Here is a 23,428-nt window from a genome sequence, read left to right as displayed (position 1 = left end):
CTGCTGTGTATTTTTTTGATTATTATTTTTTTACTGTGAGGATCTGCGGTCAAACCGCTTGTCTGTGAAGGAGGGAAGGGGGGTGGATAAAGTTGTCTCCGCGGCTGTCAGGGCTTCAAACAGGATGCAAATGACAGCGATGACCGTTAAAAAGCATTTGCATAATGGGAGAGGGAAAAAAATAAATCTAAAGAAAAAAAAGACGACCGTTTCTTTTTCCAACTAAATCCGTGCGCACTCGTCACAAAATTGCGATCGGTGACCCGCTAATGACTCATCCCGACCGGGATCGCGGCTCGGTCGGACTCGGTTCGGCTTCTCCCCGCCGCCTTTCACGTGGCCCCGCTCGCTTTCGAGTTGGCAAAGTGCAGATTGCCTTTGCTTTGGGATTTGAATTATGGAGGTAAAAATCCTGCTGTCAGAGCCAGGAGACAGTTGGTCTTGAGTTGACATGCGAGCTGAGATCTGATTGGCTCCCTGCTCCTCCGCTCTTGGCCATTTATAATTGCCTGTAATGGAAGGGCTGCAGAAAAACAGCACCCCCCTCCAACCTCCTTTCTGCCCTGGTAATGTGTTCCTCCACATTCGTTGGGTCTCATTTGGCGTCTTTTTAGTATCATTTGAACAATATTAACCCACCCTTTTTTATTTTTTTACATTAATTGCATGTTATATTTATTTAGAAATCTTCTAATATTACCTGCTGTATAAACACCAGAAACAGTGCAAATTGATTTGGTTCAATTTATTTTCAAGCATTATTTTGCCCACTTCCTCCCACTGCAGTAATTTGCATGCTGACTGTAGTGTTGTGAGTCTTACGTTATTTTTGTTTTTATTCATGTGTTTAACTCAACCCTCCCTCTCTCTTCTCCTAAGTCATTGCTATCATTTTCAGGACACAAGGAGTTTTCTTGTTTTATCTATTTTTTATGTTTTGTTTTGGTTGGTTTTTGCCCTTCCAAGTCTACCGACTCCAGCTCAGCAGATGGGGTAGGTGTGGTCACGTAGCCACCGTTTGCAGCGTTGCTCTCCGCTGTTTCCAGATCAGGTGTGCAGAAGGAGGCCCAGGAGCTTGGATGTCTTCTCCTCTGCCATGTGACACTTGAACTGGCAGCGGTTCTGTTTACAAGCAAACCCCCAGGTGTCAGCCAAGTGTCACAGCTTTCTTTTTTCCCCTCTTTCTTTTCCTTTTAACTGTAGGTTTCAATTGCCTAATTTACTTTTACTGGCAGAGTTTCCATGTCCCCGGTGATTACCTGCACCTCAGCGCACGTGTGGTGTTTTCACTCTACCTCATGTGTCATAGGGCAGATCCCAGTGCTCTGTATGATGTTTTTGTTAGAATATCTGTGGAATAAAACTGATTAAAGCACAGATTGATGTGGGATTCTGTTCCATTAGGTTGTCCTTATATTTGCATCAAAGGCCCTTCTTACCCTATTCCATATTTGGTCATGTCACAACTAGAAACATCAATATATGTTTTGTAATGGAATAAAGTGAGGCATACTTTCAGGATCTTCTAGAAAAACAAAAAATCTGAATAGTGTGGTGTGCTTTTGAATTCAAAGCTGAGTGGAATTACCCTTCATTTAAAGCAAGTCAGTTGGGTTACGTGTTTACCAGCTTTACACATCGAGAAGCGGACGTTTTTCCTCAATCTATGTAACATGTCTTGATTGGATTTATTGTGTATTGTTCAGGCAATATTTTAGCATGCTGCTTTTACAATTGTTATCTAGTTTGAAGGCAAACCTCCATTCTGGATCCCAGCTCAGCAGATCGCGTTGGTGTTCAATCGGTTTTAATCAAACTCCAGTTTGTCTGCCATAAAAGTTCAGGAAGGTGTGAACGCACAATTGAACTCCAAAAAAAAGTGAACTCTGGTCTGCCTAAAAATCCAGGTCTCCGTTTGGTTGAAGTGAACTCTGGTGCATGTTGTCTATTGCATATGCGAATATCAAACACCCTGAAGCAGGAAACGGACTCGAGTGCGGGGGATTCTGGGTAAAATGAATCCATAACAAATAATAAAGAAATTCTAGTACAGCTGAAATTTGATTGTGCTTCATTTAGTTTAGTTTATTAGTCTATTTATAACAGGGTTATGAGTAGAGCACATTAATTAAAGATGCCTGGCACCTGATTTAGCATAAGCTAGTTTCTGTCTGTTGAGTTAATAAAGCCGTCTATCATAAAACATACATTGTATAATCCCATATATCCTATTATACAATCACTGTTCAAAGTCAGAAAATTACAACATATATAGTACTGAATGCCAAACCTCTGCTCTGTAATCTCTAGTGCCAAAATTAGTTTTTATTTTTCTGTTGGTTTTCTAACAACTTCGCTGGCATTTTGAGAGAAGTCCTTAAGATACGTATAAAGTTTAAGACTTTCATAAAAAAGGAAGTTGCACTCAGAGGTTTTTATGTTGTTTCTTTCAGCGGTTCTTGGTGCAGTGCCACCACAGGCGAGGAGGAGAACAGGTTTTTCAAAGGGTTTGGTTTGTTTGACACAGTGCTGCATGAAAGAAAACCACACCAGCTAAAAATGGTTTTACGAAACAAATGTTTCAGTTTTGCTCCCCAACCGAATCAAGTATGCCAGATGTGAGAACACCCTGACAGATCTCCTTCCTGGTGTTTCTCTTTCCAGTAAGCCAGCGTCTCTGTCTTCTTGTGCCCACAACATGATGCTTCCACCACCGTATTTCACAGTTGGAATCATGTCTTTAAAGTGTCAGCTGTCTTCTAAGCCCAGTGTGTTGCATCACAAACAGGAAGACTTGGTCTCAAATGACCAGAACACCTTCCTCCATGTACATTTGTGTTAGGTGCACATCCATGTCTTGGTATGTTGGGAACTCTGCCAGACTCATCCTGTCTCCAGGTGATTAATTTCTAACAATGTAGATGAGGGATTTTTACTGCTTTCCTGAATCACAGCAAGGTAAATAGCCTCCACTTGCAGCACTATGCTGCCCTTTTTCATTGCCGTTTAAATGGCTGTAAAGGCATTCACCTCACAATAATTTAAACCAGATAGGCAAATACTCGGGTTGTGTTCTTGCCAGAAGCGACGAGAAACGCCACACTGCGTAATGATTTATTGATTTCCTGGATTGATGAGTCATAAAAGTTTTACGGATTTTAAATTATGTCATCATTCAAATCAGTTTGTCTGTAAAGTATCAGTTAAAATGTTTTCCAGGTCACTGTTTGATGGCGAAGACAAAGCAGTGGGTATTTCCCCAAAAATCATCAGTGTAGTTTAGAGTTACGCATTTGCAGTTATAACTTTTAACTCTGGGACATGGATTCAGTTTGAAATGATAGTGGAATCAAATTTCTTATCTTTTCTGTTCCTTTTGCAACTTTATGTTGACAAAAATGCACCAGAGGTCAAGTTTCTGTTTGTTTTCACCGCTGGTCGGGTCATTATGTTTGTACCGAGAGCAATCGATTCAGCTACGCTTGGTTTTCTCCGGTTTTACCTGCCTGGATGACTGTGTGGAAGCTGAACTTGAGCTAATTGACGAACACGGTTGCAAAACAAAAAAGAGCCGAAATATAAATAAGTATATGTCATTAAGAAGCATTGTGGCGGCTTCAGATTTTTGCCATTTTGATAACAGTATTAAGGCTGTTTATAGTTTAATTTAAGGGCATTTTACCAAAATCCTAGTGGCCACTTCCAGTTAAGTCAGGAAAAACAAAATTGCATGTGGACAACCTAATGAAAACGCAGATGACATTGGAAGAGATGTGGAAGGCAGCGAAACATTGGAAACTTTCTGATTGAGAGGGTGTTTCCACAAGCCTCTTGTACGTACATGGAAATATGATCTGGCGCATGCAAGCTATGCACCATCGCTGATGGCATAAATGTTCAACGGTCAGCAGATTTAGCATCAACAACCTGAAGGGGAAGGGGAGTAGCAGCACATAGAAGGTGGAGGTCCGCCATTATTCATGGTGTGACTGGAGATACAGTTTCCAACTGTTTTTGGTTTGTTGTTACATGGATGTAATTCGCATTGTTTGTAACAAGTTTTGCTCTGGAGTCCTTTGTCAAACATTTGCATTTTTGTCTACCCAAAAAGCCATTGCCGCGTAAACGAGCGACCAAAACATCGTATCGGTGTAAGCGAGCGGCCACAAAGCTGTTCTCGTGTAATCAAGATGCCAAAACATTATTACAGTGTAAACGACATGCTAAAACGTTATTATATAAACCGGATGACAAAATCCATTTAAATGGATATGTAATGGTGGATCAGAACGCCATTACCAAAATAAGAGACAACATTTTTGCATGTGACCATCCTCCAAAAGTTGGCTCTGTGGAAACAGAATCCTAGATGCATCCCTGCTCCAACACTGATGGTGGCTCTCAAGGACTGGATTTAAAGACTTTTCCTTTACGGTGTTGAAACTTTATTGAAGGGGAGGGAAAGAAAGCATCAACTAATTATGTGGATTGTTGTTTCGTCCTCTCTGTGTCTGTTAAAGGTAGACTGGTGAAGTATGCAGGGTGTGTACTCTGCCTCGCCCAGTGACTGCTACAGATGGGGCCCAGCCCTTGGATGTCATGAACAAAAACTGGAAATCTTTTATTAATTCAGCGAATTTGAAGGATTACCATCCAGTACTCTGCGTGAATAAAGCTTAGTTTGTAACCAATGGGGCCATTACTCTTGTGGTTCTGATATCTGAAGACCAAATGAAAAACTCATTGCTGCCTCTAACTTCTTTGAAGGAATTGTTTTGGAAGTATGGGCCCATACAGTCAACTGAAAGAATATCAATACACTTTTGTATTGCTGTCAGGAACCTCAAATGTTATTGTTTGGAAGTACTTCTGGTTTCGAATGACAGACAGTGATCTAGAATTTATTTTGTTATATCATGATATTATTGTATTTTATTTTTACCAGAGGCTAGCATTAGCACTGTTACTATAACAACAAAATTTCCTGTATGATAAATTGCCTCACAAGTCATTATGATAACCAATAACATTGTTGTTTTGGGACCATTTTCAACTCATGTATTTGCAATGGTTTCATAATGCAAAAGCACATTATCATCAATAAACTATAAATTCGAATAAACATTTAACACTGGAACTGGAAGACATTCTAAATAAACAAAATAAGCAAAACAGAAGAAACAACAAATCAAACGAATGACAAAGTCTGTAAACAAAATTATCCTTGAAAAAAAAAAGACTAGTTGAGATGACTTTGTCATCCAGCTTTGGTAAAACAACAGAGCAAAAAGAGAAATGATTGAGATTGTTTTAAATGATCATGCGATTTATTGCTTATTACAACGGTCTAGCTTGCATAACGTGAGAACCTCGTAGCGGCCAATGCCTACTTTGTTAACTCTATACTGTCAAGCAATAAAATCCAATGTGAGACTCTGGAATTTCCCCCTAAGTTCTTCACATGTGCTAACTACCTTTCAAACACTTCCTGCTTAAATATTCTAAGACACTCATATGGGTGACAGAAGCGTAGGATGGTAATTTTACTATTTGATCCTGTTAAGCTTGCTAAAAGGTGGCAGAGGCTGAAATTTAGACGAAGGCGAAAAGGCAGTGTCAATCTCTAGTTTCCCACGGTGACTGTCGATTTGAGTGTTTTCCTACACATCTGAACTGCAGGGGGGAGGACGCATTATCTTCACTGCTATCTTAAGCAGTGTTTAAAAACAAAAAATTCCATTTAGTAAAAAAACAAAAATTCCATTTAGTAGAGATGCTGCACAAAACTACATCTAGATGTGGACAATGCTTCATACCATGCCTTTGTTAAACGTAGTGGCTTCAATTTAAGTGGCGGCTTTTTTATTTTGACTACTAGTAAGTGCTCCTGGTTGCATTGTGCGCTTTATTAAATGCTTTAGCTTCTCATTCATCAGCATGATTGGCCTTTTAATTTCTGCAGATATATCTCCTGTAATAATCCCACAGAGGATGTTTTTATTGTGCCTCTCACCTGCCTTGGGCCACGCGATCGATGGATTAATGTGTTAATTGAGTGGGTGCGGAGGGGCTAATATTGTGGGTTTTTATCATGACGGGCACATAAACGGGTTCCTGACAGACGGCGGTTGTGAGAGTTGCTTTGGATGGCGGTGCGCCAGGTGGTTCCCCCGGCTCAACATACGGCGGGAAGTGAGTCGTCAGGGATGCCCCCGTCCCACACCGAGCATGAATTGAAGCAGTGGTGTACCTGTCAAAGAAATCCCTGCGGTCGAAGGTTTGAAAGGAAACGGTGGACTCCCTTGGTTCATATGCAACCAACAGAGGAGTTCTACCACACAACAGGTGCGGAAACACCTGTTATGGAAGCTTTATGTAGTTAAATTTGGTTTACCTGATTATAGACCAGGCTCTGGTTTGTCATTTTTAGGGTGCATGTTTAGTCAACTTTAATCGAACTCTGATTAGTTTGTCTACAAAGTCCAGTTCGTTTGGGAAGACTTGAATCAAAACTCTGGTCTGCCTGAAAACCTTCTGGGATTGGGTGATGTGAACTGTGGTGTGGTTCCAATGTACGTATGAACACCAAGCGGACCGGATACCGCTCCAAAAGCAGGAGAGTGTAGGACACTCTGCGTAAATACAACCAAAAAAATTTCAAACTTGAGAAATAGCTTGTGGTCTTTTGCCAAAGAGAAAAGAGAAATCCTACAACCACTAAAATCTGGTTTTGTTTCCGTTTTATGAAGAAGGAAGCTGTTCTTATGTCTTCTTCAGAGGTTTTTGTGCTGTTTCTTTCAGTGGTTCTTGGTGCAGCGCCACCACAGGCGAAGGAGGGGAACAAGTTTTTCCAAAGAGTTTGGTTCATTTGACACCGAAAACCACAGCAGCTGAAAATGGAACAAATGTTGAAACAGGACTATTATTTGCGGAAAGAGCCTTAAAATGCTAACAATTCCTTAATTGCTAAACAGATTAATTTATAGAAACAATAACTTTTTTGTGCATGCATAATATATAATCAGTATTTGTAGATCTTTCTGTGGAACATTATTGCAAAAATATTCTCTGGAAATCTGCAGATTCAGTTTTATTTGATATAAAGAATAAAATATTTCAAAGAAAATTCAGCTTGGGAAGCTGAGTTACCCTGTATGGTGGAGAGCAGATGCTCTCGTGACACAACTATGAGACACAATTTTGGCTGTTTCCAAAGCAGCCAATCCAGGTGCAGTTGTTTTCCTTGGCGCTGATTGGCTTTTAGCTTCTGTGCTAGTGCTAAGCTGTGCATTTTAATGTATATTTAATTAGGGTCTGAACTTTTAACATACAAAGTTCTACATGTTGTAGGGGAATCTGTGAAGATATGATCAGGGATCGCTTACTAAGAGAAGATTTTGGATTCAGTTAATTATTTCTTTATCCGGTTTTCTATTGATTGATAAATTAGCTAAAGAAATCATTTGAAAAGCTCAAAGGAAAATTTTACTATTCATCTTTGCTTCATTCTGTTGGCTTAAAAACCAGTTTAGGAGATCAGTTTGTAACCACGACCATCGTTTCCTATGAACTGATTCTGACTTTTGATTGAAACGAAAGGTAAAGTGACTCTGATCAGATGATGGTGGTGATTTATTTATTTATTAATTTTTGATCTCCGGTTCTGTCAAGCTTTGATCGCCAAATGCATAATCCTGTGGCTTCTCTAAGAATAATTAACTGTTCTGAATATTTATTTCGAGCTTCCCCCGCTTTGAGTAGTTATTAATTATTCACATTTCAAGGTGAAATCAAAGTATTAAGGAGAAAAGATAGTTTGTAGCAGGACTTTTTGATCAGTTTTGGAAAAGATATTGAAATTGTAAACTGATTTTTATGATTTATGTTGGGCGTTTGTGTTAGCAGGATTAGCGACGTTAGCATTGGAAATTCCCCCCATAAAATCTGCTCAGGCTAAGGGTGCTGGTGCATTTTGTGTTAAAACAGTTAAAAGTTTACAGGACATGCAATAACATGACCTGTTGTTGCAAGATGTTGTTGAGAATACTTGATAGTATCTCAAATTAAAATTGTTAATTGCTCATATCTGTCAAGCTGTAAATTCACCAGCAACCTCTGACACATTTTGTTTCAGCTTTAGTAAACATGACAAAGAGTTGCAACCACATACCTCTACAGCTACTGCAACACATTTATGTATGCGTTTTATTCCCAAGTTTGGAAATACGGTCAAAAATCGGAAGCCAGGTGAAATGTCAGAGAACTGAAACCAGGCTTTGACTAGGACCAAATTGGTGGATTCTAAGAAGACTTTGAGCTTGACTTTCTAGGATATACCTTCAGTTAAAGATTGTATGCAATAGACCTTCTCCAGGAAAACGACACACCTTGTGCTTGGTGAAAAATTTCAATTTTATGTTTTGTTGTTTTCATGGTGACAGAGCAGTCTTTCAGTCAATAATTTCATCCCAATTTGATCAAAGACTATTAGCTTCAAATAAATGAAATAGATCATGTTTTAGATTTTTGCTTTAAATGTCCATATGAATCTCCTGCTTCCATCTATTTATTCTAGTAATTGACGGATATTTTCTGCAGTATCATCTATTTAATGTGCAAAAATGATATATTGCACATTAGGAAAACCTAAATAATCTGCTACTGCCAGTTCAGTTGTCCTGACACCCAGAACAGCATTTTTCCAAATAATTTGTGTTCAGCGAACGCACCGCAAAGTTCCAGCAAAACACAAAGAGGAGTTCAGATGTGAAAGAGTTAAAAAGGGGGAAGGTTACTTTCGACTTTTAAGTCTTCACTGCTGAGTAATGATTCTCCACAGGCCACATGGACAGCACGCTGCCTCCTGGCAACTGTTCGTGTGTGTGTGGCTGTGTGTGCGAGATACTGTGGTAGTGTTTGCGGAAGAGGGAGAAACGGTGTCAGTGATACCCAGGGGATGGTGGAGGGGCGGGGGGTGTTTTGTGAATGATCTTCGTCTGCCTCTGACAGCTGTGTGTATTTGTGTATAAAGTACGGCAGTTACTTTGTGGTTTGTGTGTGTGTGTGCGTGCGTGTGTGTGTGCCGCCTCAGGAGCCTCTCCTCTCTGACCTGCTCTTACTCCACGTGTCACCAGCCATCCGTCTTTGTGTACTAACATCAGCCTTTTTCACGCCGCTGACAACCACAAGGCACAGTCACGCTTTCAGAGCCCCCCTCTCGCTGCTGTTGTTGTTTTCACGAACAGTTCGCTGGGGGAAATGTTTTTATCTCAAATATTAAAACAAAAAGGAGTGAAGAGGAGCACCTCCACATTGGCTGGGTTTTCAGAACGGTTGAAAACCTTCAGAAATTATCATTGTTTTCACGGCTGATACAGGGCGCTCACGCATCCTTTAAAAGTCTTATATTTATGTATCTAAAATCAACGCCTTAAAATGTCTTGTATTCTAAAGTTAGATCTAAAATAATATCTATAGTTAAGGCTTTAAAATATTTTAGTCATTCAAAAAAAAATTATTTGGCCTTAAATACTGCAATCAAGGTTTTACATTTTGTCTTAGCAAGACAGTTCAATCTTGTATGTACTGTTTTTTATATTTTCTGTCATTGCATTCTGTGATTCAAGGGCATGTTAGCAGTAGCTACCTGCTAACATGCCCTTGATAGCTAGCCATTTTTTTTACATCTAATATAGTATCACCAGTTAACAGGACAACATTTGTTGTGTGTATATATATATATAAAAAAAAAAAAATTCCCTTCTCACCCACCGCGGGTGGTTCTTATCCTCTGAGCTCAGGTCCTCTACCAGAGGCCTGGGAGCTGATATATATATATATATATATATATATATATATATATATATATATATATATATATATATATATATATATATATATATACTTTTTGTCTTAAATTTTATTAACGAGGTCTTGAAGAGTCTCAAATTTGTCTTGCTAAAACCTGCAGAAACCCTGCTGATAGTCACTAAGCACAACTTCCTTCTTCTGAAGTGTTTTTTTTTTCTGTGGTTTTAGCTATAGAAGAAATTTTTAATCCATTTTACTGTGATAAATTTATTATTGAAGTAAAAGTAATTGACTCAAAAAAAAAAGCTATTTGATGAAAAAAAACACATGTTTTTAAACCAAAACTGTACTAAATACACATACACTTTGTTTTTATGCTGAAAACACATTTGTCAGTCAATACCTAAAAATCCTCAACTGGCTTAGTTTTAGCGTCACTCAGTTCAAATTCATCGAAGGAATTCTATGTGATTGCATTTTAGACCATAAAATGGAATTAAAATATTTGTTAATTTTTAAAGCATTTCTAATATTGTTTTAAAAAGTGCGATGTGGTTAAATAAAAAAAGCTGCAGAATGGGACAACTTTTTTCATCCGGCTAATCGTTTAATAATCGGCTGATCAACTAAAATAATTGTTGCAAGCCAAGTTGTAGGATTTCTTTTTTGTCTTTTATCAAAGGAAAACGTTCTGTCTCAAGATGAGCTTATTTGTTTTGGTTATAGCTACCCAGAATGCCCTGCGTTGTAGTCCACTTTCTGCTTTTGGAGGGGACCAGAGTCACTTTCCCAAACCAACGGGACTTTTTGAGAAAACCAACTGGAGTTGGATTAGAGCGAACTAAGCAGGGCTGATGTGAATAAACCCAGAGAAGTTAATAAACACATCCAGATAGTGAAAAGGCCGTGATCTGAATAATTGTACGCTCTGCGTTGCATCTGACTGTATAGTGGCAGAACCAAGCACCTCATGGACAAATGTCAGACTCGGGCTATTGCACCAGGGCACGCTGGAATGTAAAAGTAATTTATTTCTTTTGACATTTACCTTCGAAAATGCTCCAGATTAGCATAGTAATATCCTCCTCCGAGCCTGTGCGGGACGACTGGCTCATTTACATGACGTATGAGGGTTCTGGGGGGGGGGTTATGGAATAAAGTGGTTAACCTTTAAATAGGTGCAGTTGTTGATACTCCAAAGGTAGAGACTGATGCTCCTTTCCTCCTCTTATACACATTTCACCTTTGATCTGCACAGGAAAAGGCTAATGGCTTAAATATCGAGCAGAAAGACAGCGACATGAGCAATGCAGGAGCGGCTTCAGGTTTTTCACTCGTATAGTTTAGACCATAACATTTCCTTAAGTCATACAGTGCCAGTTCTAGGGCCTTATGATTTCTGAAAAGAGGAAAACGGACAGAATCGCAAAATTTAATCAAATGAAAAGGGTTCCACAACAAAGTGGTAGTTTCTGAGGTATTTCGACCACTGCATCTTCCTGAACCTGCCGTTAGCTGGTTTGGTCGGGGTTATCTTGACTTCCTTGTTGATAAAGACAGAAAATAAAGATTAGTGATGCTGGACAGGCTCCTTGCAACACCAGAACGTTCCTTCGGTGGAGATGTGTGTGACTGATGGAAGAAATAAAAACAAAGCTTCTGTTCTTTTGAGTGCACAATGTTTTACTTTGCGTTTTTCTTTTTCTTTGTCTTGTTTTGCTGAGTTCAGCTCTAAAGGATTTCACACGAATGTCCATCTTCTCCACATCAGTAGGCCATATAAATTTGTTTTACTTTTTGTATTATTTTTTTTTCCCTGCCAAAATCTCACTTTTTCCATTTTTCTCTTTTTAATAATTCCTCCTTTTCCCGTCCAACCATATCATCAACCCCAAAAATGTGTAGAGGGAACGGAAACAATTCAACAAGTCAGCAGCCAAATAGATGCACATTTGCTGCTGTTCAAGTTGCTTCAGCAGAACTTTGAGTTTTTCACAGAATGTTTTTGAAGTATTTCACCATCATTAAAACTAAACATCTCATAAAAAAATTACATTTAAAAGAAAAATCTACCTTTTAAAAATGTTTGAGTTGAACTTCACAGAAATAGTTGTTCCAGAGAAATTGCAGACATATCCTCCCTTTGTGTTGCTCAACCAAAGTTCAAAGTTTTTATACATATCCTCTCATCTTAAATATTGAAGTAGTTCAACAAAATCTCCACTAGACTCTCAGCTCTATTTGACTGATTTTAGTTCAGATTTTAAGAGTTAATATGCGTTAACGGCTCATGTTAGCTGACTTCTCCATGATTCTGATGTGACTCTAATCTATAAGTCGTTTTCTCGTTTATTCTTGCGCCTCTTGTCAACCGAAAAAATGGCGAAACGTTTTCCCCTAATTCATAATCATGAACATTGAGCTAAGTGCCAAGTTTTAGAAGTTTTTTTTTTTGTTTTTTTCAGCAGTTCAGTTGTGGTGCTGACCTGTGATGGACCGGTCATCTCCTTCTCACCTACAGGAGTGATTAGTTTGGGACTAACGTGAAGAATCCTCAATGGATGACCACAGCTTTTAACCTCCGTCTGCCATGGAGTATGCTGCACATGGGAACGTTGGTTTTTGGTGAATCTTGAGTTAGGTTAGCCTTTTGGGACTTCGGTTGCTTTAGTTTTAAAACATTTTCCACTGACTTTTCAATGGGTGTTGTTCACCCCCAATACATTCTTTCAAAACATTGACAGTTTTAGGGTGTTCTAAAAGACTGGCTGAACATTTCCTGGATGTTTAAGCAAGACGACTAACTGGAAATCAGAGCTTTTCCTCGAATACCCTTGGGTGATTCTTCAAGTCTTTTGAAATGGATTTTGTAGAAACAAGTGAGCAATTGTCTGACAGGGTGCATAAAATTTTGTTTCAGTTGTGTAAAACTAACTGATTGAGCTGTAACAAGTTTTCAGCTGTTTTTTTGTTTCACGCACTTTAGTTAAATCTGGAGAATATTTGACAGGTTTCTGATCATTCTGAGGGAATAAACTTTGTAACCTAAAGCCAACTAATTTCCATTTGCATGATAGTTTGTTTTTCTAGTGTCTCTTTCTGTCGAAGCCTGAATGGAAAAAAAAAGACTGGTGTTTTGGTCTCAACCAGTCCTGCTTTGAAAGACAGTTTTGTTTAGAGACGTCCATTTTATTAGATGTTTCTGTTGTTTATTTATGTTGAATATTTAAAGTGTCTTCCAGTTCCAGTGTTAAATGTTAGAAATTAAAGTTTTATTTTTGAGAGCGTGTGCTTGCATTATTATGCCCGTTAACATTATGAAAATGGTCTTAACACATTATTTTAAAACATTATGAGGTGTGTCCTGATGCCACCTTTTCACCAACAATACGATACGGATATCGCAGCTTTGATTTATCAGTAGGTAACTTGATGACATTGATGACTACGAAATTAGCACAAATCATACATAGTTTTCCTACTTATTTTGTGGAGTGGGATGTTAGAAATGGCTTCATCAGGTGATGTTACTCAGAGAAAAATAGTAACAACAATTGGTTTGAGAACAACTGAGACATTTCTCACTAACCAATGGGTCTCCCAGGAGGATATAAGCATAGCTGGTTAAAAATTGTGGGATGGACTAGTTGATGGAGCGGAGTGCTGCTAGTGTTATACTTAGAGTTTAGATGCAGATTGAAAAAATCGGCTACTGAAAGACTAGGATTGGTTGTTTATTGTTTCTCATTTATCATAATAATATTTTTTTTCTTTTGTCGCAACAAATTTCAGTGATGATGGTTAAAGTCCCTCAAAACTGTCAGCATTGTCTGGACTATTTTTTTTCTCACTATTTTCTCCATTGTTTGGAAAATGAAACTATTAATATTAGTGAATTTGAAAGTAGAGTTAAATGCAGTCACTGGATGCAGCTTAGTGATAACAGTCACACTTTTATTAAATGACTGGTGTCTTAAAGCGAATTATAAATGGGAGCGTTTTTCAAGTGCCATGTGGTAGCAGCCGTAGAGTTACCCGGAAAAGGAGGAATAAACGGTTCTTATCGCCACTTTTATCGTTATCACAATAGCACCACAAAGTATCGCGATAAAGCTGTAAGGGGAGAGTTTGTATCTGAAGTGTGCTGGTATGTCTCCTCTCTTCTGATTTGCAGATTTGCATCAGAATGGGCAGGTGTTCTGCAGTATGCAAATAACCGACCTCACTGGTTCTAACAGTCCTGGTCAATTCATCCGTCACACGGCCGCTAATGTTGATTCTAACGGCGTTAACCGTATTACTCCTAGATACAGTTATGACAGTCAGCTTTAGATTCGTTTCCTTCAGATGGTGTGTGTGTGTGTGTGTGTGTGTGTGTGTGTGTGTGTGTGTGTGTGTGTGTGTGTGTGCGCGTGCGTTATCAGTGTTGTGTCTCTCACCATGAGACAGTCAGTGTCGGAGCCAGGTCCTTAAGTGGTTCTGCCTCATTCAGCAGTGCGTGTATTTTTGGCATCTTAGTGAGTGACACACTTTCGGTAATGGGTCGTCCAGGGTGCCAGTGGTCATCCTGAATAAGCATTCTTCCCAGCAACGCGTTGCCATGATGTAACCGCTGTCGCCTGCCCAACAGCAAACTGGATAAATTCAGAAGCCTGCTTTGATTTCACGAGCTTTCTCCTTAAAAACTCAAAGTTTTCCAGGATAACAGAAATCAAACTGCTGGGCGGGAGGGAATAAATACATGACATATCAGTTCAAAAGGCTAAAAAAAATAAACCAAACTGAAGAACATAATATCTACAATTTCAGCATATTATACACAATATCATTCCAGTTAGCAATAGTTTTCTCCCATTACTTACAGTTTTTATTTATTTCATTTAACAAAAGTATTTTATTTCATTTCAGTAACTAATTTTGTTAGTTACAGCTATCTAAACTAACCTTGTGTTTTAGTACTTATTTATTAAAGACATACTCTACATGCTGGTCCTACTCAGAGCCCTTCAGGTAACTCCAAATAAAACAGCAGCCACCTCCACTCACTCCTTGGAATCAGCCGCTGTCACCTGGAAATAGAAGTTTAGGCTGACGGCTTGACAGCTGGCAGTCTGGGTGGATGTTCAGTCTTTGGCGTGTGCAGCTGTAATATTGAACTGACAGGCCTGGCAGCAGGGAACCTGCTTTTATTTTTATTGGATGGCCTCGGTGAGCTGTTTTGATCTGCCTGATAGGACTGTTCTTCTGCCTTATTTCCCACTCAGTCCACAGAATCTTTCAGCTGGTACTGATATGTTTATTATTATCCACCAGGCAGTGTTGTGCGCCAGCCAGAGCTGTTAAATTGAAAGTAAGATGAGTTCCTTTTAATGGAAGGATGTTTGAATTGATTTTATTTATTTATTTATTTATTTTATCCTTTACACGAGGATGTTGTTTTTAATTCTTGTGTGGCTTCCTAACCCATAAGAATGTTTTTCTGGTTTGTATTTCTCCCTGTTGTTGTTAGATTTCTCTATGAAATTGAAGCTTTAGAAAAAAAACTTGGCGGGTTCATCCAGATGTTTTGCTGTCAGCCTAAAATTAAACAAATCTGATGGTGTTTTCGCCTTTACATGATTCTTTTACAAATATAAATGTGCTCACATCAGCCTGGTTTTTAGCACAAATATAACATTATATACAGAGGGTTGCTCTTAAAGGCTGAGAGATCAAGCAGTGTGGCTTTTACTTGATGCGTAAAATTGGTGCGTTATTCTATGAAAATGAGCCCCAATAGATGGATTTTATAAAAACTGACACAGGTGAACTTTGATTAAAGACCACCTTCCCAATCGTCTGTTTTGAGTGATAGGTGGGGTTTACGATCTGCGCCAAGATGCCACAATAGCGGGAACGGCGAGATTTTTTTTATAAAGGCCATCTTTGTGTGAACCTATTTGCTGTGATAGTCACTTTGCTGCTTTTGCGCCTTGAATTTTGTCATATTGTACGGCCATTTGAAACTTGTTTCATCTTCCAAATTCCACCTTTTTCCGTTTTTATGGTTTTAATTAAATTTTTTTCTGTTTTAACCATATTTATTCATCCAAAAGTATGTAACTGTGGCGAGAATTAAAAAAGCGAAACAAATCCATAGCCAGAAGTGGACATTTACTGAGAATCTGTTTGACAAACATAGCGAGCTGCTGTGGTTCAACAGAACAGTTGTTCTACAAGGTATTAAATGGTAAAATGGTAAATGGACTGAACTTATATAGCGCTTTTCCAGTCATTTTGACCACTCAAAGCGCTTTACACTAGAGTCACATTCACCCATTCACACACACATTCATATACCGATACGCAGACCGGTAGGCAATTTGGGGTTAAGTGCCTTGCCCAGAGGCACATCGACATATGGCAGGACGAAGCTGGAATCGAACCTACAACCTTCCGATTGCAAGACGACAACTCTGCTATTAGTGTGTTTCTGCTCTGCTTTACTAAAAATGAGCAGTTTGTTAAATTCTTTTCCTAACAGAATATCTGATTCTAGACACATAGCAACTCTTGCTTCTACTGATTTATTTTGAAGTCCAAGAGTTAGCAGACGTGACTAGCTGCAGCTAGCTAGCTTCTGCTCTGTGTCTGTGAGTTGTTGTCCAGTCGGTGGACAGAAAGTGTTCTTGTGTTTCATAAAACCTGCTGATCTTGAACCTTACGCCAAGCTTCAAGTTATTCATTTTGGTTTATTTACAAAGGTAGAAATTGTTGTTTCAGAGTCTTTTTTCCACCATGGCTAAGTTGTTAGCTGAGCAGATGCCAAGCCCCACGTAGCCAGGTAACTACAGGAGCTGCAGAGGCCAAAACACTATAGAAACTACCTATCAGATTTCATCTAATGTCGTAAATTTCCACATTTTACTGTAAATTCCATTTTGTTTATTAAATTCCATGAGTCCATTTGTATTTTCCGTATCGTGGAAATTATAGTGCCCTAGTTGTGGATAATGAAGAAATTTGCATATGCCTGCACCTCCTCACGCCAGGTTCAATGCGTCAACTATCTTCACTATCACTGTTACTGGTGTGTGAAAAAAAAATCTTATTTAAAAGTAAGAAACAAATGAAACTTAGCCTGGTGGAGGGCAACTCAATCCTGGCGGGCTGCCAGGCTTGTAGCGCACTCGAAAGCCCTGAATTGCAGTTGTTTGTATTTTAGTTTTTGGTGTTCTCATCCCAGCGTGTCAGATCCCATCCGTCTCTCTCCACCGAGCATCTCTAGAAGTTGTGTGAACAGCTGGGTGAACATCTGCGTGAGTGAGGTGACTCTGCTCTGCGTGGATGACGTCGGCGGCACCACCTCCACTACACTGTACCGCCATAATCTTCACTTTTACTCCCGAGTCATGGAGCAGTCAGAAGGGAAGTGGAGATTTTTTTGTTTTGTTTAATCAGTTCAGATTAATCTCTTAATTAAGAACATAACATTTTATTTGTCTTGCTTATTGCAGACAGCCATTTCAGGCTCACAGTTTGGACATAACAGTGAGACAAATGTAATTTTTTTTCTTGTGATATTGTTGTCTTTAGACCTTAAACATCCACATCCACCGCAGCAGTTGTTCCTGTTAAAGCTTATTGAACAGTCGCCACCGCGAGAGTTTGGAGTGCATTTCTGTGAAAGTACAACTGATTATATCAGCTGAACAAAATCTTGATTCATATCAGCCTTCCAACCGCACTGCAGAGCGGCGAGCTGAGCCATGATGAATGGAAAGGATGAAGCTGCTGCTGCTAACTGTCTCCGCTCCACAGCCAGGAAACACGATTTGGACTTGGTTCTTTTAGTTGATTTTCTTTAAAAGACATAAATACATTCAGAAATGTGAGGTGCCTCTGCTCACATTATTTTCACATCTTCAGTCGTCCATGTTGCCAATTACCATATGCTGCAATCAGGCGCTTTTATTCATCAGGTAGGACAGAGGCCGCCAACTGGTGGACCTCCAGATTAAAATCAGATTGAAACTCAGCCAACTGCTAGAAGTTAATGTCGGGGTTTTGATTCAACTCTTTTTTTATGCAGAAAGTATAAAAAACAGTTGACCTGTTCTCACCTTTTCTGCAGTTTTTATTTGACAGAAGGGCAAACTCCAGTCAAAACGAGACCACGTTACTTCAGCTTTATACCAGTACGTACATGTTTTAACCTTCGTACTCTTAATTGAGCACAAGTGTTACTGTTCTGCTGTTTTATTTTCAGGTATTTCACTGTTCCAAAATGTCAATGTATACACTGTTAAAGTGATGTATTCCACTAAGGCTGTTCAAAATGTTGTCTCAAGGCGTTTTAGGAGTCATTTCAATGCAATCATACACATCCTAAATAGAAACTGGTTAGAATGTTTTCTATCTAAGGTTGCATCAAGTCATTGACTTGCAGCATTCACTCCTCCTGGATGAGCAAGTCACTAGCATTGTGCCGTTGACTCTACAGCAATCTGTCATGCATAGCATGCATGTAGCAACAGTAGAGAGAAAAAAACCAAACAAACTCCTCTTTAACAAGGCAAAACTTCCAGCAGAACCAGAACCTGGCTTGGTATTAAAATAATAATAGATCAAAATAGCTTTGAACTGAACATGGATATATACGTTTTTTTTTTTTTTTTTTTTGTGGTTTTCAGCAATAACCTCTGTATTTAGCCGAGTTAAACGAACGTTTATACCAAGTTGGAGCTACAAGTATTATTTTGGTGTTAGAATTGTTAAAAGGTAGATTTTCTCTTATGTTACAAACAAGGCTATCAGTTCTGCACACAATGTTTGAGATCTTCAAAAAAATGAGGTGGAAGCTCTTTTTAACACCTGAAACCACAGCAATCTGCTTCATTTGTGGTGCAGCACAAAAGGAAATCTGGACCTGCAGCCAGAGATTTGTTACAAAACACATTCAGTCACGCTACAATCGCATATTTCTTGAATTAATAAATCAGGTTAAAATGGAATTCGGAAAAATGGAAACAATTTAAAAAGGTGGAATTTGGGGAAAAGCAAAACAAAATGTAGGGAACTAATATTGAAATTATTTCATAGGACTGCAGTTCGGCTGCTGCTGAGAGAGACAGAGAGAGAGAGAGAGAGGCCCCGGTGTTGAGGTGCAGTCGGTAGCCGGTGTTGAGGTGCAGTCGGTAGCCGGTGTTGAGGTCCAGTCGGTAGCCGGTGTTAAGGTCCAGTCGGTAGCCGGTGTTGAGGTGCAGTCGGTAGCCGGTGTTGAGGTGCAGTCGGTAGCCGGTGTTGAGGTGCAGTCGGTAGCCGGTGTTAAGGTCCAGTCGGTAGCCGGTGTTGAGGTGCAGTCGGTAGCCGGTGTTGAGGTCCAGTCGGTAGCCGGTGTTGAGGTCCAGTCGGTAGCCGGTGTTGAGGTGCAGTCGGTAGCCGGTGTTGAGGTGCAGTCGGTATCTGGGGGGCTTCCAGACAGCGGGATATCCCAGGTCACAGTGACGCGGTGCGGATGACTCCACCTGCGGTCTTAGACGGCTCGCGCTGTGGCCGGTGTGTCGAGTTGCGTGTTTGTGTTTGTGGGGCTCCCAGGCAGAGCTGCGGCGCGCGTGCGCGTCAAGCCGAGGCCATGTGGCGGATTAAATTGGCAGCAGTTGTTTATCGTCTCTCTCCTCGTGGTCCATCTGCTGCTCTCGGCCCTGCCGACTCGAGCTTTTCCGTCAGGCGCCGCCTTCCCGCTCCATCCTCCTGACCCTCACCTTCCGTCGATGTGTTGCGTCTGACGCTCGCGCGCGCGTGCGCACGCCCCTCTGATTCGTCGCGGTATCCACCGTTGGCCCGGGCCATGACACAACATACTCAGCTCAGCATCCTCTGCCAGCAGGCTTCCCTTTATGCAGATTAGCCATGTGCTAATTTTGGTCATTTATTTATTGTTTAACTAAGGAGGAAGAGGAGCAGAGCAAAAAAGAGAGGAGAGATTTGTCTTGAAGTGACTGATGGCTGGCTGGGCAGAAACACTGTTCTGTGCACAGAAAGACTCCGGATTAGAAGTCCAGTCCTTAGAAGTCCTTTTTTAATTTGCATTTTGAAACAGAGGAGTTGTATCAACAACACTACAACATACTTTCATGTCAAACGTTTTTAATGTTTTGCCACAGTCACCAACAGTGACCTTTTTATTTGGACTTATCTGATAAATCAAGATGGAGTGATGGATAGTTGTCAGTGTGAAAGCTGAAAGGATTATTTCAGTTGAGCGTTGTGTATTTGTTTGCAGTTCACCTTTGACTGGATTTAAAGCAGCAAGTTTCTGAGGTCTCAAGCAACTTCAGACTTGGAGATTCTGAATGATAGGCCTGGACTTTGACTGAGCCATTCTACTATACAAATATGCTTTGATCTGAAGCCTTTCTTTGGAACTCCACCTGAATGCTAAAGGTGATGACATTTTCTACAAGAACAGGGAAATGTTTTTGTTCATTAAGGCTGCAAGATCTAGAACAAGGTTGTTTCTGTCCAGGGCATTTCAGACTTCATCTGCTGCTTTGTAAATGTAAGTAGTGTGTCAAGTAGCGTTGTGCCCAGTTTTGCAGACTGTAATTTTGTTTTTCAAATACTTGAGATATGCTTTACAGAAAAAAGAAAAACAGTGAATAGGTGAATTTACCCTGAATAATTCAGAGTTGCAGTCCACAGAAAAATCTGTGAGTTTTCAACCGCAATTCGTCAAAAACTCACTGACGCGTCCCCAGAGCATGATGCTGCCACTACCAAGTTTCACAGTGTGTTCAAAGTGTTATCGTTCTGCTTTTTGAATATAAAACAGTTTCAATTAGCCATAGCAAACTGGAGTTGGATGAGATTTATTGCCTTTCTTGTGTGTTTATATGACTGCTTCCTCAGTGGATCAGCATCATTTCCTCTAAAAAGTATGTCTTGAACTTTATTTTGAATCAAGTTTGAAATGAGAAACTTCTTGTTTACTTATTTGGATGAGACGCAAAATAGTAAAAGTGTAATTTGACTGTAAAAGAACAAACTCTACAACACCGCAGACTTTTCAAAAGTAGCAGCAGGACCAATAGGCAGATTGTTTGTCTTATCAGAGTTTCTCACAGCTTGGAGAGTTTTTTTTTTTTTGTCTGAGTCTGATTGTTGTATTCCTGAAGGGAGATGAGTGAGCTACTCACCTCCAGCCTCCAACATTTCTCTGTGATCTCTGGCTTCCTGTTCAATACCAGCTTAGACGTTCAACATGTTAATAATTGGGCTGCAGCTAGCGATTAATTTAGCAATCAAGTATTCTTTCGATTATTCTGGTGATTTAATTGGATAAAAACAGATTACTTCTTTACCCACTTTATACAATATTAGAAATGCACTTAATGCTTATTTCCCTTTGTTGTGTGTTTATATAAATGCTCAATAATCCAAAACTAATCAGACAAAATTTTTATTGCATAAATTTAATATTTCTTTGGCATACGCTTGATCTGTTGACTATTTTTTTTTGATTAACCAATTAACAGTGAGGGGTCTTAATAGTTTTTTTTGTTTGTTTTTTTGTTTATTTCACCAGGTGAAGCTCAAACTGCCACTTGTCCAAATGTACATAAATGCAAGATGCATATATTTTTCTACTGTTTTGGCTTAGTTACAGGAGATAATGTCTCTCCTTCTGCCTTGTTGTTTCAAAAAATAGCATGGTTTCATTTGGAGTCTGTATTCTCCATTGTTGGTTACTGGTGGTAACCAAACAATCTTTTGTTTGTTTACCCCCAGTAACTGGTGTGATCACAACTTCCTGTCCATCCAGGAAGTTGTGATCACTTCATTAAGCTTCAGACATGAGGGGGCAGGAGGGGGAATAAGCACCCCAGGAAGAAAAAATGGAAACACAGTGACTGACATCGTTGACGAGAAGAAACCGAACAGTTCAGCCCTTTAAAGTTTGTCCAAAAACGCTTCAAGAACGTAAAGCTTCATATCCCAGACCAGTGAGTCCTACGCCTGTGCAGCGGAACAGAGACGGTGCTCACAGAATTGGGAATTTTTTCTTTCTTGAGTGAACACAATGTCTATTTTATTCATTTAATTAATGTATTTGGAAGCTGCTGATGTTTGGAGAGGATATAAAGAACTGAAATGTATTTGCTTTCTGAGCATAGAAAGAAAATAATGCATTGGGTTTTTCTTTTCCTTAAATTTTCACTGAGCTATATGTATATTTTTTTTCTTTTTTACAGTGAGTTAGACAAAGGAGAGAATTTGAGAATTGATATTTCAATTCCTATCTAATTGTATTTTATTTGCTTCACCTCAATAAAAGTTGATCATTTCTGTTCGGTTCTCCTGTAATGCTTGACGATTTCAGCTGAAAACATTCCTGCTATTTATCAAAAGCAGATGCGTAATATTTGAGGTCATGTTCGACTTTTAAAAATAAAGCTTTTAAAATAAAAATAAAATGTTTTTCCCTTGACATCTCACTTACGATGACAAATTTTACTGACTGATAAATTGTCCCAGAAATAATGATGAATGATAACATTGTTGTCTTGGAGACAATTTTCACCTTGTATAGTGATAGTGGTGTAACAGTGCAGAAACACATTCTCACAAGCTTTAGATTCTAACAAACATTTCAAATCGAAACATTTGAAATATCCAATATAACAAATATATACTGCAGGCATCTTTGTCACTAGTTTGTCATCTAAGAAAAACTTTAAAATGGCGAATTATTTTTGACAGAATATGCGATGTCCGATATTATATTTTTCAGCTTCGTTGTGTTTGTGTCACGTATAGTTGGGTTTATAGTTTGTGTAGATGGCAAAATGTGTTGCAGTTATGAATACCTCCCGCTGTAACAGCGTAGAAGTTTCCGCTGCACAGGACTAAACTCACATTTTATGTTTGGGAATAACATTTGCGATTCCTTCCTGTTTAAATGCAAACTTCCAAACCCTGGCAGTAGATGTGTGTCGGACTCTTTCCCTGCTGAGCCTCAACACCGCGACAGGTACATAAAGCTGCTATGAAAATATTCTCTCTGCCAGAAGAATATCGATCCAAGTTGTATTTAGGGAGGGCATTTGGAAATCATATGATCTCCAGGAGGTTTTGTTTGAATGAGAACTAGATTTATTTTCTGATTCCTCTCCCCAATTTTCTTTTTTTTCATCGTTTATAAAGATAAAGATATGTAGTTTGCGTACTGCCTGCTTTTTCACATGGCATTAGAGAACGCTACACAGCTGATCTGTGGCTCTGTGCCACATTTTACCAATGACACCAGAGGCTTTGTCCAAGCTGCTCATTACGAAAGACTGATTGTGTGTTTCTGTTCAGTTAAGAAGAAAAAAAAAAGTTGCTTTAGAGTGTGAGGCGATCGTTGCCTCAGTTGGACACGTGCACCTGTCTGAAATACACGCTGCTCTCCAGCGCTCAGCTGAGCTGCTGTATTGTTTGGCATGGTGTCAGATGTGGGGTGTGTGTGTGTGATGGGAGGTTATGGTGTCCTTCCTTCCAGACTGGGGTGAAAAGTGCAACAGAGGTCACAGGAGATTTCCTAGCAGGGCCTGCTACCTCTTTCTCCTCCCCTTTACCCCCCACAGAGTGGTCCGTA

The 23,428-nt window shown here is 39.5% G+C and overlaps 1 protein-coding gene across 1 annotated transcript in view; it reads left to right on the top strand.

Annotated features, from left to right (window-relative positions):
- Positions 1 to 23,428, top strand: part of arid1ab (AT rich interactive domain 1Ab (SWI-like)) — a 65,892-nt gene that overhangs the window by 1,711 nt on the left and 40,753 nt on the right.

This window comes from Poeciliopsis prolifica, unplaced genomic scaffold, assembly GCF_027474105.1.
Source record: "Poeciliopsis prolifica strain line A6 unplaced genomic scaffold, Auburn_PproV2 SCAFFOLD043, whole genome shotgun sequence".
Taxonomy (NCBI): domain Eukaryota; kingdom Metazoa; phylum Chordata; class Actinopteri; order Cyprinodontiformes; family Poeciliidae; genus Poeciliopsis; species Poeciliopsis prolifica.
Note: the sequence above shows the minus strand (reverse complement) of the source record. Positions and strands in the feature narration are given on the sequence as shown.